This window comes from Ictidomys tridecemlineatus, chromosome 3 (genome assembly GCF_052094955.1).
Source record: "Ictidomys tridecemlineatus isolate mIctTri1 chromosome 3, mIctTri1.hap1, whole genome shotgun sequence".
In the NCBI taxonomy this organism is placed as follows: Eukaryota; Metazoa; Chordata; class Mammalia; order Rodentia; family Sciuridae; genus Ictidomys; species Ictidomys tridecemlineatus.
Genome location: NC_135479.1, coordinates 121,944,554 through 121,960,201, shown reverse-complemented (window position 1 = coordinate 121,960,201; position 15,648 = coordinate 121,944,554). Strand labels below are relative to the sequence as shown.

General features: G+C 40.5%; 1 protein-coding gene across 3 annotated transcripts in view; it reads right to left on the bottom strand.

Moving 5' to 3' along the window:
- LOC144376329 (uncharacterized) overlaps positions 1-14,342 on the bottom strand; it is a 156,531-nt gene extending 142,189 nt beyond the window's left edge. For all 3 annotated transcript variants that reach the window (XR_013436643.1, XR_013436647.1, XR_013436645.1), the window contains exon 1: positions 14,270-14,342. The gene's annotated coding sequence lies outside the window, so the exon portion shown is untranslated. The remainder of the gene's footprint in view (positions 1-14,269) is intronic.
- Positions 14,343-15,648: the final 1,306 nt, after the last annotated feature.

Sequence of the window (15,648 nt, the reverse complement as noted above, 5' to 3'; positions counted from 1 at the left end):
CCATGCCAAGACTCTGTGCGAAATCTATGGACAATTTAGAAAGCACGTTTGTTTCCTGAGCTTGATTTACTGGAGGCAGATCGATATGAAATTTTTTAATTCTGTATTTATTCAAGCTGATAAAAATCAAATGTTAGATCATTAGTTAACTTTGTGGATAATTATATTTACTCTTTGAGCATGAAAAGTTGTTTTACACCTAAAATATATTTTATTTTCCACTTAATGAACACTCTCTTCTAGTGATTATCATATTTCCTGGTCATCCAGGGCCACAGATTTGAGCCTCCGTGACTGATTTTGTGCCTCGGAGGAGGACTGGCCATGAGGTCCCCACAGTGACTGCCAGTCTCAGCGTTGGTCTAATGTGGAATTGCATGGACAGTCAGCCACCTCTGGGTCAAATCCATATCCAGCCTTCTCCCTGACAGTAAGAACCATGAACCATTCCAGGAGTAGAGTGGAAGAGTGACTCTAGGGCAAAACCAGCCCAAGAAGCAGAACCAGGAAGGTGAATGATAGCAAAGATCCAGAGATAGGTCTGAAACCAGGGCAGGTTTGGCAAGATAACGAAGGCCAACGGCCTGATGAAGTCTGGAGATCCAATTCAATCCGTCTGTCTGCAGTTTGCAGGACTAACCAGTTTTTATTGGCCTTCTGCTTAAACAGTCACTTCTGCTCTGAGGGTGTCTTAGAGGGCCCAGGTGATTTGGGCACTGTCATTGACACTGTCCTGATCCTCATCCTCATCACAGGTTATGGGTTCTGAAAGTTGGGTTCACTAGCAATCTCTCTCAATCCTCACTGCTTCCAACCCAACGTGGGCTGGAACACAGAAAGAATGCAGGATGCCGGGAAAGCGCTCACTCGTACCCACATCTGCAAAGGACAACACAGGTTCCCACTTGTTAAATCAGCTGCCCTAATTTCACCTGCATACTTCTGACTGAGTGCATCAGCTGCTGGCCAGGCTCCTCTCGTAGAACAAGGTACAGGGCCTTGGAGACAATTATTTTCCCCTCACTGTACCAAAGAATATTCCACTTGTTTATCAAGTCACAGCTGTGTTCCAGGTGGTGTGTCTGGAGATTTTTCAAAACAAAACAAATCCATTCTCCACACTAGAGTCAGAGTGGGTTGTTTATTTTTTTGTTTGTTTGTTTTATGTTTTTTGGTTTGTTTTTTTTTTTTTTTTAACTGCAAATCGGATCAAGTACCTTCCCCTGCTGAGGGGGGAGGTTCGTAATCAAAATGCTTCCCACGTTTCACCTTCTTATGGGGGACCTTCCTTCAAGCCTCCCCTTCCCTCTCTGCTCAGCTGCCCTGGGTTACCCTGTCTAGGCTCACAAACCATCCCAGCCCTTCCCAGCACCTAGACACCAAATTCCCTCCCTTGTAAATGCAGCTCCTCCCTTGCCAAAAAGCCAAAACCCAAAAGCTACCCATCCATCTTTCAGAACTCAAATTAAAGGCCAATTAACTGACCCCCCCACACCCCTTTTAAAAATTTAAAACAAAACAAAAACAAAAACGAATTCCCTTGCTGTAGCTACCCAGGCCTCCAAACCCCTTCCTCCTGAAATCACATATTTAATGCTCATCTTCCTTTGTGGACTCTAAGCTCCACCAGGATAGTGACAGACAGATGCAGAGTTTGTGGTTCCTGCAGCTCCTACAGGGCCAGGCAGGGTTTCCTTTAAGGTACTTTATTTTGCATATTTTACCAAAAAAAAAAAAACTGCATTCTTAAGGCTCCATCCAGGGTCTCAGAAGGCTGTGATATGAGGAGACCTGAAATTTATGGTCTTTCGCCTCATGGTAAATCTGGACAGGGACTAGCTTCATCTTGTCACTGCCATCCCCCGCCTCCAGCACAAAATTTTATTTTGGTGATTGCTGTTTATTGTTTGTTTGTTTTCTAATTACTAAATGGTGATTGTTGTTTATTTGTTTTCTAATTACTAAATGAGGGAAAATAGGAATTATAGAATCTACGATTTTTAAATATTAAACCAGCATCTATTTGCCTGCAGAGCTATGTGATCACCCTGGGGATGGAAGAAGCACATTGGCTCTCTGAAGTTTAGGCAGATCCCTTGTCCCCCCAGGAGAGAAGGCTCCTGTCACATAAGTGTGCATGGCTGCACTGCTTTCAGGCCAATCCTATCTTTAGCCCTGGATCTAGGTAAAGAAATTTGATATTTTCTCATCATGAGGGTCTTGATCAAGGGTCCGTGAGGAACTCACATTGTTTTGAAAATTAGGACTATTTCCTTTTATCTCAGTGAGAACACCCTGGCTTTCATCAAATTCTGAAAATGATAATAAGCTCTCAAAAGCATTAAGAATTGCCATAGATCGTTCAAGGAATTCTATAAGAAATCTAAGAGATGTGAAAACAAATCAGTAATGTCTCAGCCTTCCTTCTTAGTAGATGAAAATCTTCACAATTTATTTAACCACTTTTGAGTTTACTCAAATGTAAAGCAGGCTACATGTGCTTACTCACAAGGTGATTATAGGAGTACATGTACACACCCATTCATCTGTTTATGCACATACATGCATACAAATAATACATACTGTCTTGACCAGTTCCTGTCTTATAGCACACACCCAATAAATGTCTGCCCTCATCTCTTCTAAGCAAAGAGATCTTCATTGCTTTAGCATAATCTCTGTACTAAATTATTTAAGAATAACCTATCCCCTCACCTGTCCATTCATTTTAAAAGAGTTTATTCAGCACTTATTATGTGCCAAATATTGTGCCATGAACTGGGCAGGGGATAGGATGGAAATCAAAGATCTCTAAAGTGATATGAAGAAGTGAAAACATATTTTTTTAACATTTTTTTTAAAAAAAACTGGAAAAAAATCAAAAAGTAGTTTGAAAATCTCCTGCCTCATTATGATGATACATTCTTTCTTGGAGATGAGCCTGTTTGGCTGTCTAGATTATTCCAAAATATCTAGATAAAAATGGAAAAATGCACTCAGTCATGTGGTTTTTATTTAAAGTACACCCATCATCCAAATGTTTCCAAACATTCATGTGTCCAGTATTATCAAGATAACCATTTCAGAAGACTGAAATTTTCATTCTTAGTGAGATGGCCTCACTTTGGGTACATACAGCTTTGAGCGTTTCATATGAAAACCAACAAATATCCTGTTTCTGACATGGGCCAAATACACTGGCTCTTACAAAATAGTCACACACACACACACACACACACACACACACACACACACGAAATTAAGAAAATAAGTGAGTCTCAAAACCTACATAAAATTATTCAGGATTAATCTCTCTTTCTCCCTATGTCTGTCTACACAGGGAGAGTGTAGTGTCTCTCTCATACACACTAACCATCCTACTTTATCTCCCTCAGTCTTTCCTGTTATCCCTCAGCCAACCTCTCCATCATTTCCAGATTAGTGAGAATTCCTCAAATGCTGTCGAGTGCCCCCAACCCACCCACAACACCCCTAACACACATACCTAAGTTTGCCAGATCCAATAGAGATGTTCAGTTAAAGTAGAATCTCAAATAAGCAACAAATAATGTTTGAGTATAAGTATACCCAAGTAGCACATGGAACATGCTATCCTAATATTTTTTGTTCATTGGAATTTTGAATTTAACAGGACCTCCTGCATTTTAGTTGCTAAATCTGACAGCTCACCTCCTCCCCTTCCTGGAGTCATGGCCTGTGACCAAGTTGCTGCCACTGTCACTCAACTAGATGCAGTGCTCTTTCTACCCTGGCATACTCTGATTCCCAGGATGACACACGTTTCCTGGACCCTGATCCAAAGCCCTACCCTACCAAGCCCTGTCTTGGGAACTGCACCTACTAGAATTACCCAGCACCAAGTTTTACAGGACTAGCTTGCTCTTGTCAAACAGCCAGAACTTTTGGTCACTGTTCCCTTCTCCCTGTGACTTCTGGTATCACTGGAGCCCCTCCTTCCCTGGATCCCCTCCTCCCTGGTGGGACTTCAACAGGACCCTGCTCCTCCCTGTAGTTGCCCTTGTTAACTAAAAATAAATTTCTAAAACTTGATCAACCAACAGGGTAACTAGCACCTCTATACTCAAGTTATACTGTTTCTGACATAGTCCAAATACACTGGCTCTTACAAAACACACACACACACACACACTTAGATCATTCCTAAGCTAAAATGAACATCAGAAGGCCAAACGAAGCAGCCAAGAGACAACTTGTTTCCTAAGAAGAAATGTAGCTAAATGCAAAAATATCTAATAAGCCAATCAACAAATTAATAGTTGCACAAAACACAATTTATCTCAGAGCCTGCAATTCAACCACATAAACACTCATAATATCAAAGCTTTTTTTATTTCCTCTAAATTTATCAAGGTCTTATTTAATTGCTATAAACACCTAAAGACATGAGCAAATTAACACATAAAATTGCAGGATTTTAGCTGATACATATTCATGAATGCATGTTGTTGTGATCAGGCAAATAATGACCCAAGACATTGATAAATTTGGTAGAGGCAAAAGAAAAACACTGAGAACGCTGTTAGAATTCTCTGCAGATCATAGAATGGAATCTTTGAGAAGCCTCGCTCTGGGAGACCATTCATAACAATTATTGTATTTCTGTAAGTCTTCCAGAAGAGAGATCAGCAAATGTTTAACCATAGGCTCCATAAAAATGCTGTACCCCAAATGCTCGAAGGCTAGGTCAGCGCTACAGATCACTGGCTTCTTGGAAGGGTGATCCAGATTCTGCTTCTCAGAAACTGTCTCACATTCTTACTGGCATCCTTGCTTGGATATGTACCACCACTCAGGTAAGATGGACAGATTTCCAAGCATTTGTGGGAATCTCAAGTTGCAGCTGTTGTAAGATCTTCAAAAAGAATGTCTTTTATTTAGATGGAAATCTACATCCTGTGTTGGCTCACCCAGGGTGGCTGCACTGCGTTATTTTTGAATGCCTGGCCTGCTAACCTCTCTTGTTAGAACCCATCCATACATAGTTCCTATTCATTAAATTCTTTGTTCTCACCCAAGCAGTCAGTGCCCCTATGAGCTGGAAACTACATTTAGTGTGAACTGGACCACTCCTGAAAAAAAGAATCAGAGCAAATGCCTAAGGCAGACTGGGAAGCTGAGGGGCACAGCATGGACTATGGCAAGCCCCGCAGAGGGCTCTCCAGAAAAGGGCACGATCATTCAGCACCCATGTAGAGATGCTCATCATTTCACCCGAGACTACAGTAAACCTCAGAATCCTTCTCAACACAATTTTCTAGTTAGCCATTTCCAATTAACCTGGAGCAGGAAGCAAATTTGCCTTCCCTTTCCAGGTTGAAATCAACAAGGAAGTTGAGCGCTGAAATCAACCAATAATGTCATTACTGAAAGGTGAGAGTGACTCACCCAAGATGAGACGGAGTTTCAACCAAGCGATTTTATTGGGGGGGGGGCTACCTGAAGGGGAAGAAAAGGAGAGGCAGAGAGAGGACAGGAGAAGGGCAGAGAGGGAGAGGGAGAGAGAGAGAGAGAGGAAGAAAAAGAAGAGGGCAGAGACCATGAGCTCTCTTGCAAGCTTTGGCTTAAGAAGGGTTGCAAAGGCCACGCGGCAGGTGCTGATTGGCAGAGTGACTCAGGAACAGGGAGCCTTGAGGATTGGTTGAGAAAACTTTTGAATTTGGCGCCCTTCATCTTGGAACTGATGTTCTTCTCTCCAGACAGAAACTTAACTTCAGCGGGGAGTCTCCCACACACCCAACAAGAACCATCAAGCAGATGCTTTTATAGTATTTACTATGCTTCAGAACCATGGTCTCTGTATATCAAGTCATTTATTCATCACAATGACTCTTGACAAAGGTGCTGGTACTGTCCCAATTTGTAACCAATTGCTCAAAGTTACAGGCAATGACGTTGCAGATCAGTATTCAAATACCATCCTATATCCCTCTACATCCTGTGCTCTTAGCTGTTGTGCTCTGACAGCTGCACTAGCACTAAGTGGGGAGAAATTGACAGCAGTTTATGTTTTGTGACTTCAAGAAATAATGGGGACATCTTCTCTGCTGGCCACATCGTCAAGCTTCCCTTCCTGACACAGATCCACCTGCTTTCACATGAGGACAACTGGTGGAAGGGAGGGAACATGAAATGCAATGTCCCCACTCAGCCTCTGCCTCTGCCTAGCAGTTTCACTTTGGGTCAGTAATTTAGCATCCCAGGTTATAATTATGATGATACCTACCTCACAAGGTCCAGTCAGCATTAAATGAAACATGTAGAAAAACACATTTTGAAAGGGAAATGGTGTGTGCAAGAGTTAAATACTATTAAATTAAAATCCAGAATTAGATCAAAGCACGTGATTCCTCCCAGAAGCATTTGCATTTAGACAATGTTGCCGACACTGAGATTCTGAGAGCAGGTGGGAGAGGATGGTAGTGTTGCTTTGGGAGATGGGCTAGATAGGAGTCCTGGAGAAGCCACATAAGGATATCTGACAAAGCTGGAGACCCTGTGGACTGAGGCTTCTACTTCCCAGCTCTCATCAGTGACAGTGATTCAGCTGGAACCATCATCCCCAGACACGTGGTCTAGATTTGTGCACTACCTCTGTCAGAAAATCCCAGACTATCAGACACTTTCTAATTAGCTCTTGTAAAATATAGATGTGATAATTAGAGAGTAGTTATTATCCGTGGAGATGAAGACGTAAACACAGGATCCTTTAGGAGGTGCCTAGGAGTCTGAAAGGGAGCCAGGAAGAAGCACAAGTATCCACATTACAGTCCCTGGCTTGGTCAGTGACAACCTGGCATGGAAATCTTGAGGTTCTCCCACATTCTCATCACTACCACTAACCTCAAGGTCACCGTATGGAGTCACCTCTACTGTAAGATTCAGTCCAGGTGAGCACGATGGTGCACACCTGTAACCCCAGCAGCTGGGAAGGCTGAGGCAGGAGGATCACAAGTTCAAAGCCAGCCTCAGCAACATAGCAAAGCCCTAAGCAACTCAGCAAGACCCTGTCTCTAAATAAAATATAAAAAGCAGGGCTGGGGATGTGGCTCAGTATTAAGTGCCCCTTGGATTCAATCTCTGGTACCAAAAAAAATAATAATAATAAGAAGAAGAAGATTAAGTAAGTCCAGGTCTTTTGCTGGGCTGTCAATCCCTTTTCAAAAGGTAACAGGGAGTTAACTTGAAGTTCAGTGGTATTCCTCCTCATTAGGCACTTCTCTCATTCATGGGGTGCATTGGTTATTTGGACACTCCCCTAGTACAAAAGATGACTATGTCAACCCCAAGGGCCTTTTATATTTCTCTAGAGCACTCGAAGCCTTGGTGCAGGTGTGAGCATCTCCTGGCCCCTCTCTCCCAACATGCTCATTCTCCTTTTGACATCAGTCTCTAGGCTCCACTCAGCCCTTCTGGACAATCATCAAAAGCTTCATGTTTCTTCATCTTGCGCACATTCATCCCTGCAGCCTGAAATGCTCTCCATCTGAACCCCCACCCATGCTCTCCCCATCTACTTAACTGAAATCAGTAAACACGTTCTTTATTCACATTCCATCAGATTCTAGAGCTAGTCACTCTCCTGAAATACTCTTCTTCCTTCCTAAGGCATGCCAGAATTTGTAAGTATATTTTTATCCATGTAGTTAGTTTTCTCACTAAGCAACAAGCACTCTGAAAGCAGGGACCTTATGTGCTTTCTTACTATGGTCTCTGCAAGGACTCGCATTGGGCCTGACGAGTGTCAGGGAACAACAGCCACTTGTCAAATGTTGAGAGAATGGATACTTATAGCTCTTTAAGCTGCAGAACGATGACCCACAGAGCAGGGAAATGATGAGCTGATAATCATCCGCAGCACCACCTTTCCCTCTCCTCCCGTGTGCAGATTGTTCATTTCTGCTTCAGAAGTTTGGGGTTTGCAATTTGCAGTGGCATTTCCAAGGTGGGCTGACAACACTATAGGTCACAGAGATACTCAGAATGACTTTTGACACGATTTTATTGTTGTGTGGGGTATTTTAAAATAGTTCATTACTTATAGGGCAACATTGGGAACAGTCCCTGTCACATAATCATTGAAATGATGACCCTAAGGGCCGGTATTTCCCGTTGCATCCACTGGCTTCTATAGAAGGACAGCACAGAGGCTTCCTAGCTCTGTTTAAATGCCTCCTTCATGAGACATACTTGGTGGTCCATTCCAATGTGAAACAGCCGCCATTGTTAAAAAGTTTGGCCTTAGCTTGTGTGGATATCTGCCTTACTGTAACCTCTTCTGCTGTGGTGTAGACATTTTATGTATACCCCCCTCCCATTCATATTTTGAAACCCTACCACTGAAAGTGAAAGTTTTAGAGAACGTGACTTTCAGAAGGTGATCAAATAAAGAGGATGAATTCTTCATGGTGGGGTCAGAGAGCCCAGAAGATTGTCTAGTCCATTCCACTATGTGTGAGGACACACCTAAAAGGCACCCGTATGAGCTAAAAAGTGGTCTCTCACCAGATACTGAATCTACCAGTGCCTTGACCTTGGACTTTCCAGCCTTCAAAATGTAAGAAATAAGTTTCTGTTGTTTATAAGCAACCTGATTTATGGTATTTTGTTAGAGCACTCCAAACAGACTGATATCTGCCCATGATGCTCTTGGACACACATAGCAAATAACCCTAAATGTTTTCCACCTGACAACCCTTCAGTTATTTGAAGACAACTAACAAGCCACATCTGAAGACTTTTCTTCTATACTTTATGCTTTTTCCAGCCTTGATTTTTTTAAATTTATGAACCACATCTTTCTATTTTATTGCATGCATTCTTATAAGATACCTTAAATCCTGGGTGGAATAAGGCCACATATAAATAAATCTTTCTTTCTTTAGGCAACAACTCAAGGTCTCCCCTTGACAGACTTCTTGCCAGCATTACATTACCACCTCAGTTGCATTCTGCAATCATTCCGACATTAGAACAGGGTTATCTCCAAACTCCATATTCATCTTAGTGACTGCCACGTCCTTGGTAGGGTCTGTGGGTACAGTGTCTTATGACCAGTAGGAGGGCTTTGGGGGAAATGAGAGTAAATCCATCACTTTATTAACTTTTTTTTCTTTCCTTTCTTCCTCCTTTCTTTCACCAGAGATTAAACCCAGGAACACATAACCACTGAGCCACATCCCCAGCTCTTTTTTATTTTTTATTTTGAGGCAGGATCTCACTAAATTTCTTAGGGCCTCACTAACTTGCTGAGGCTAGTTTTGAACTTGCAATACTCCTGCCTCAACCTCCCAAGTTGCAGGACTTACAGGCCTGTGCCAACACCATCCAGGCCTAACAGTTTCATTTTGCAAGAGTTATTAGTGACCTGCTCAGTCTCTGGAAAATGCTAAGCCCCCTGCCCTGAAATTTGAGTTGATAACCTAGCCTCCTAGAGAGACTAGATCACTGAGGCCTCAAAAATAAAACTTCTTCCTGCCTGCCCCACCCCCAACACACACTGACTCAAAATCCACTTCCCTTCTCCATGGCTCTCTTTGAAAGCCATTTTCTCTACTCTGTCTTAACCCATTTCTTTCCATTTTCATAAGGCCTCCAAAAGTATCCCTTTTGCATGGGTATTTCTATCTCTTCAGTAGAGCTAGCATTTTTCTGATACACATAAAGTGCTCAGGTTATCACCTACTCTAAAAATGAAATAATCATGAAATATTTAATATCCTTTGCCGACATCCTGCTTCCTTCTGATCTAGCAAGACAAGAAGCACTACTGCTTCTGTGATCCAAGGGCGGGTCCAGGTTCTGTAGAACCTGAAGCTAAAATTATTTTCAGGGGGAGTAGAATTCTTTAGTATTTTTAAATTAGATTTTTTTTAATGAAAAGCTTAGATTTTAAAAAATATCTATTTAGAATGAGGAAAATACAGTACATTATTTTTAAAAATAGTTAAGTATCAAACATCAGAAAAATCAATAAAATAATATAATATTTTATTTCTTTTCTATCTATTTTCTAACATTTTTCCCTATTTTTTTAGCTGCATTCTCTTAGTTTGTTTATTTATTTAGAAGGATTCAACTTGCCTTTCACTCTAGTTAATTTTTAAGAAATTTTGCATATTTATAGTTTAAAAAGGTTTTAACTATCTGAAAATCTGTGGGATTCATTTTTCATTTTGTAAAAATTTCTCATCCAGTTTCTTTCATATATGAGTTGAAAGATTTCAGAACATTTCAAGTCTTTATGTGCTGTGACTAATCTTAAATCTTCTTTGAACTGACAACACCCATTAACCAGTTTGTCATTGATGTCTCACTGCAGTGGTATATTATGAGTTTTGGGTCACCTTATCTGATAGGAGACGATTTGCATTCTGACTGGGACTAGACAAGAACTGGATCTTCTACTTGTAATTTTACACATCTCGTGATTGGAAGGACTTTCCACATACCAGCTCCCGGCTCAGTACATTTCTAACCTTCACCTCCACTACCCACAGTTTCCAAGTGCCAGGTATCAAAAGACACATCCACACTTGGTTTCAGTGCTGGGCAAGTTGGCTTAGTGGGTGGAGGGAGAATAGTACCTTAACTACATATTAACCATATGCAAAGCATACAGTATGTTCCCTTAAACCCTGATTCAAGCTTCCCTAAACTGAAGCCTGAAAGCCCAGCAGCTGTTCTATTTTCCAGTCAGGAATACCTGAGTAGAAAGGGTGCTCTTCCCTGACTAAGTGTCTTACATTGGGAAGTTTTATAGACCACATGCCCTGCAAAAGCACTGCCCAGGCCTGAGATAGGAGCCTCGGGAGCCTGAGGGAGGCCTCGCTAGCTTTGTGATAAATTTTATCTGCCTTCACTGTGATAGTGTCCTTTAAAAATATCTCCAAGTCCTGTCCCCTTTACCCAGATACTCTCTCCCTAGCCTCTAGTTCTTGGAATTTGGTTTTTGCTCTACCTTCTAGCAACTCAGTAAGATCTAACAAAATGCTTAAGAACAGATCCTTTTCCCAGTCTTTGTTCTCAAACTCTCTGCCTTGTTTCTCTGAACCAAGCTGCCTCTGGCCAGGACTGGCCAGACTCCTTCACCTCTGTCTCGCTCACCCACCAGCCCGTCTCCTCTACACTCTCCTTGTCCCACTTTGTGCTTCCTAAATGATAATGTCTTTCCAAGTTCTGTCCCTGGGAACTCCTTCCTTGTCCTTCCCTGGAAATTTCATTCCCTCCCAGAATTCCATCACCCACCTCACATGCCTGCTCCAGTGTCCTCTAGAGTCAAGGTCATTGCCAGCTGGCATCTCCCTGACACCTGTAAAACCTTCTTGCCTACTCTCTGTTGGTGATGAGAGAGCACCGTCGACCCAGCTTCCCTCCCTACATATCCCTTCCCCGCTTTCCTACTGCATGGCCCATGTCTAGCCTTGGGCACCCTTAAACTGTCTCCCAAACGTCCTGGGGAACTATACATCCAAAGTGTTCTCTCATCCTTTCACCTAGACGGGTTTTCCTTCTCCCCAAAATAGCCATTTTTATTGTAGCATTTATTATATTTCATCTTGAATTTAAATAGCAATAACCGATACATGCTTATGAGTACCACATATTTTGCATATCTCAATTAATTCTCACAACCACCATGTTAATGGATAATATTAAGATGACTATTATCCATAGTTAAATGAAGAAACTGAACCTCGGGGAAAAAAAATGAGAAACTTGCTTAAGGTCACATAATAAGTGGCAGAACCACTTAAAAGTATAGCTGTATTGCATTCAGACGAATGCAAATAACCATGAGCTTATTTACCCGTAACTGATAATAACAACTATCAAATATTATGTATCTACCAGGTGCTCTATATTTCTTAAAACTGCCCTATGAGCTTATACTATTATCGTCCTGTTTTTGTAGAGGGTTAAACTGGACCCTAGAAAGTGTGTGTCATCATCCTAAGGTCTCCTTCCTGCTAATGGCAGAACCACAACCAATAGATGAACACTTTGACTCCACAGCTCAGGCTGTGTCCCTGTCACCAGCCTGTTCCCCCTCTGCCCTGCTGGTTCCATCTCAAGTGTCTTGTTCCTTCTATTACACACTGACATCTTTGAAGGCAGGAGCCACTTCTTCTACATTCTTTTTCATACTAAAGGTAATTTTATTTTGAATAATGTAAAATTACCAAAAAATTTCAAGAGTAGAGACATCTTTTGTCCTGAATCAATTCAGTATAAATTGCCCACATGCTGCCCCATAATCCCTGAACCAAGTAGTGTAAATTTTCTAGAAGATTCTCCTACATAACCACATCAAAACAAGGAATTCAACACGGATCCCTCATCACTACCCCATTTAATTTTCACCAGGTTTCCCAGTCTTTTCCTTTACAGCCAAAGGATTTGATGCAGATGCAAACAATTGGCAATATCTTTAGTGCCCTTCCATCTGAAATACTTTCTCCATCTTCCCCTCATTATCCATGACCTTGATACTTTTGAAAACAGAAGACAGTTATTTGTAGAATGTCCCTCAATTTGAGTTCGTCTGATGTTGCATTATGATTAGATTCAGGATACACATCTTTGGCAGAAGTTCTTCTAAGTCTTCTTATCAGGCAGTTACAATTGCTTTTTGTCCCTTTTCTATAAAGTTAGCTTTGATGATTAGATTAAGATATTATCTGCCAGAATTCTTTAAAAGTTATACTTTTTTTCTTCTTAATACATAAATATTTTACAGGAAGCACTCTTTTAGACTGTAAATATCTTCTCATCAAACTTTCATCCCCTGACATTTTAATTTATAGATGTTTTTGGCTTAATTATTGCTGGAATGATTGCCAACTGGTGGTTTCCTAATGTCATTATTCCTCTCACATCTATTAGCTATCATTCATTCCTCACAATTTATTTATCCATTGATTTATTTATGTTATTATGGACTTATGTATCTCATTTCATTCAGGGAATTATAATACTTGATTAACATTATCTATTTTGAAGCTTGAATTATCTCAGATTTGTGTGACTACCTTCAAAGGGGCTCATGTGTCCTTTTATTGTGTTCCCCTCATTCCTCTTGTCTTGGGACATAAAGTGTTTTCTAGGCTATTCTTGTGCTTTTTCCTCCCCAGTCCTTGTGTCAGCCAATTCTCCAAGCAACGAAGGTTGTTTTTAATACAGAGTAGTATTTATAAGTCAAGATTTAGCCTCAAAGGGTGATTATTGTGATTGTGGTGTTACTACTTCAGGACTTACTTGTTGACCAGGGATAGAAAATACAGTTATCCCTTGGTATCCTTGGGCAATTGGTTTCAGAACTTTGGTGGATTCCAAAATCTGAGCATACCCAAGTTCTTTATATGTAAAAATGGTGTAGAATTTACATATAACCTACAACATCCTTCCATATACTTTTAGTCACCTCTAGATCAATTATAATAATGCCTAATACAATGTAAATGCTACATAAAGAGTTATTATACTATATTGTTTAGGGAATAATGACAAGGAAAATAGTCTAAACATTTTAGTACAGATATGTTTTTTTTTCAATTATTTTCTATCCATGGTTGGCTAAATTCATGGGTGCAGCACTGTAGGTATGAAGGGAAACTCTATGTTTATCTATCTATCTATATCTACATATATTCATCTATATTTCTTTCTCTATGATGTCTCTCTGACTCTGTCATAAAAAACAGTAAATTCATACTAATTCTTATATCACTTTGGTTGATTCTGTTTTTTTACTTTTCGAAATTTGTAACCCTCTTCTTAAATGGTGTGAGTTGTGGGTGACTCCCATTATTCTCAGTATTTACATAGATGGCCAGTCTCCCCCATGTATCCAATCTGCTGTCAGTGTCACAGCTTGCCACCCTCAATGACGCCCTTCTAGCTCTACTCAGGCATTGGATTTCCCATGCCAGCTTGCCCCCAACTGCATTTCCCCACCTTGCCTTCCTCTTCTTCAGAAGATAGTCTTGCTCAGCACCACCTGATTATTCAGGAAGTCACTAATTTTATAATGAACTAATATAATGCCCTTTATTCAATGAGTCCTCCATTTTCTCAAGAGAATAAGATAAATATGTCCCACTTAAGGTTTCTTACATAAAAATTAGTCTTTTTTAGAAAACACAGCTTACTTATTATAACTTTCTTAGTATAAAAAGATAATGTCTCAATAAAAACAAAAAGTAATTCCTTAAGTCTAAATTTAACTTACTTTGACAATATCAAAAGGTCCTTGTTTTCCCTCTATGTCTGGCCTGCCACCGTCTCCTTGAGGGTGCCTGACCTTTGCTTTTTCCAGTCTGTTAGTAAGAAAAATAATTTTAATTATTTTCTAAAAATGTCTCAGTCATTACATGAATTTAAACTGTTTATTCTTTGACTCTCTGCCCAGGCTGGCTAAAGTCTACTGTCTGGAGCTTAAACCCCAATCATGTGTTGAAACATGTGACTGGGGATGGTTATCTGCCAATGGGGCCTATACCTTCCTAAGACAGTCCCTGTCTCCCAGCCTATCCACCTAGAGCTCCGGAGTCTGAGAATACGGTTCCTCCATAAACAGATCCAGAATCGTTTTCTAACTTTTCAAAACTATAAACACATTATAAAAGAGCTTATACAGCTTTGTTCACAAATATTATATTTCACTTGATTGATTTGTGTTCTAATGAAGGTACAACCAGATGTAATGTGGTCATAAAATAAACAGATGTGTGGCTTATGAAAATAGGTCTCACTACTTTGATAGTTTACTGTAAACATGTGAATAATAAAAATATTTTTAAGAAATATTTGTTTTTCACAATTTCCAGAGAGTTTAAAGAGCATGACCACCTGAAAACAAAGCTACAGCATTCAAATTTCTTAGGCTTAATTAAACACTTCTGGGGACAACTCTGAAGGCCTGCACTGGACATTTCCATCCCTTTAGGTCCAAGTCACCAAGATCCAGGTTAGTCAGGAGTCCAGTTTCTAGTGCCATTGACAGCAGTAATAACTCCCAGGTGTTATTACATCTATTCCTCACAAGAACCCTTTAAGGTAGACAAAACAAAAGCTATCACATGACTGCACAAGCTCACACATCTGCCAAATGGCAGAACTAAAATGCCAGCCCAGGTCTTCACTCAACCCACACAGCTCGCTGCCTCTCCAGACTAGATTATATTTGTGATAGGTTTCCAATTCCTCAACCGCATCCTCTTCCTCTGCGCATCCAAACTCCCTTCTTCCTAATGAGACAGATAAATCAAGCCAATCAAGTCTAACCTCACGGGAAAATGCCTTCTGAAAAGATGTTTTGTTAAGATAATGGGCTTATTCAAAAAATTATTTAGCCTTCAAACTGAAGAGCAGAGTATCTAAAGAAGTTCACAAGCAGGTTATATTCAGCAATCAGAAAACTCTTCTGACATTAATTATGGGCAGATTTTTTTTTTCACTAACAGCATGAAATCTTTTTCTTTTGGACTATCATTTTAATGTGAAGACATGGTAGTATATTCCACACAGATACTATTTCTCAAGGATGGCTATGCTACGTAGGAGAGAAAAGAAGGGTTAGTTATTTCATCATCATCGCAAAGCCCCCAA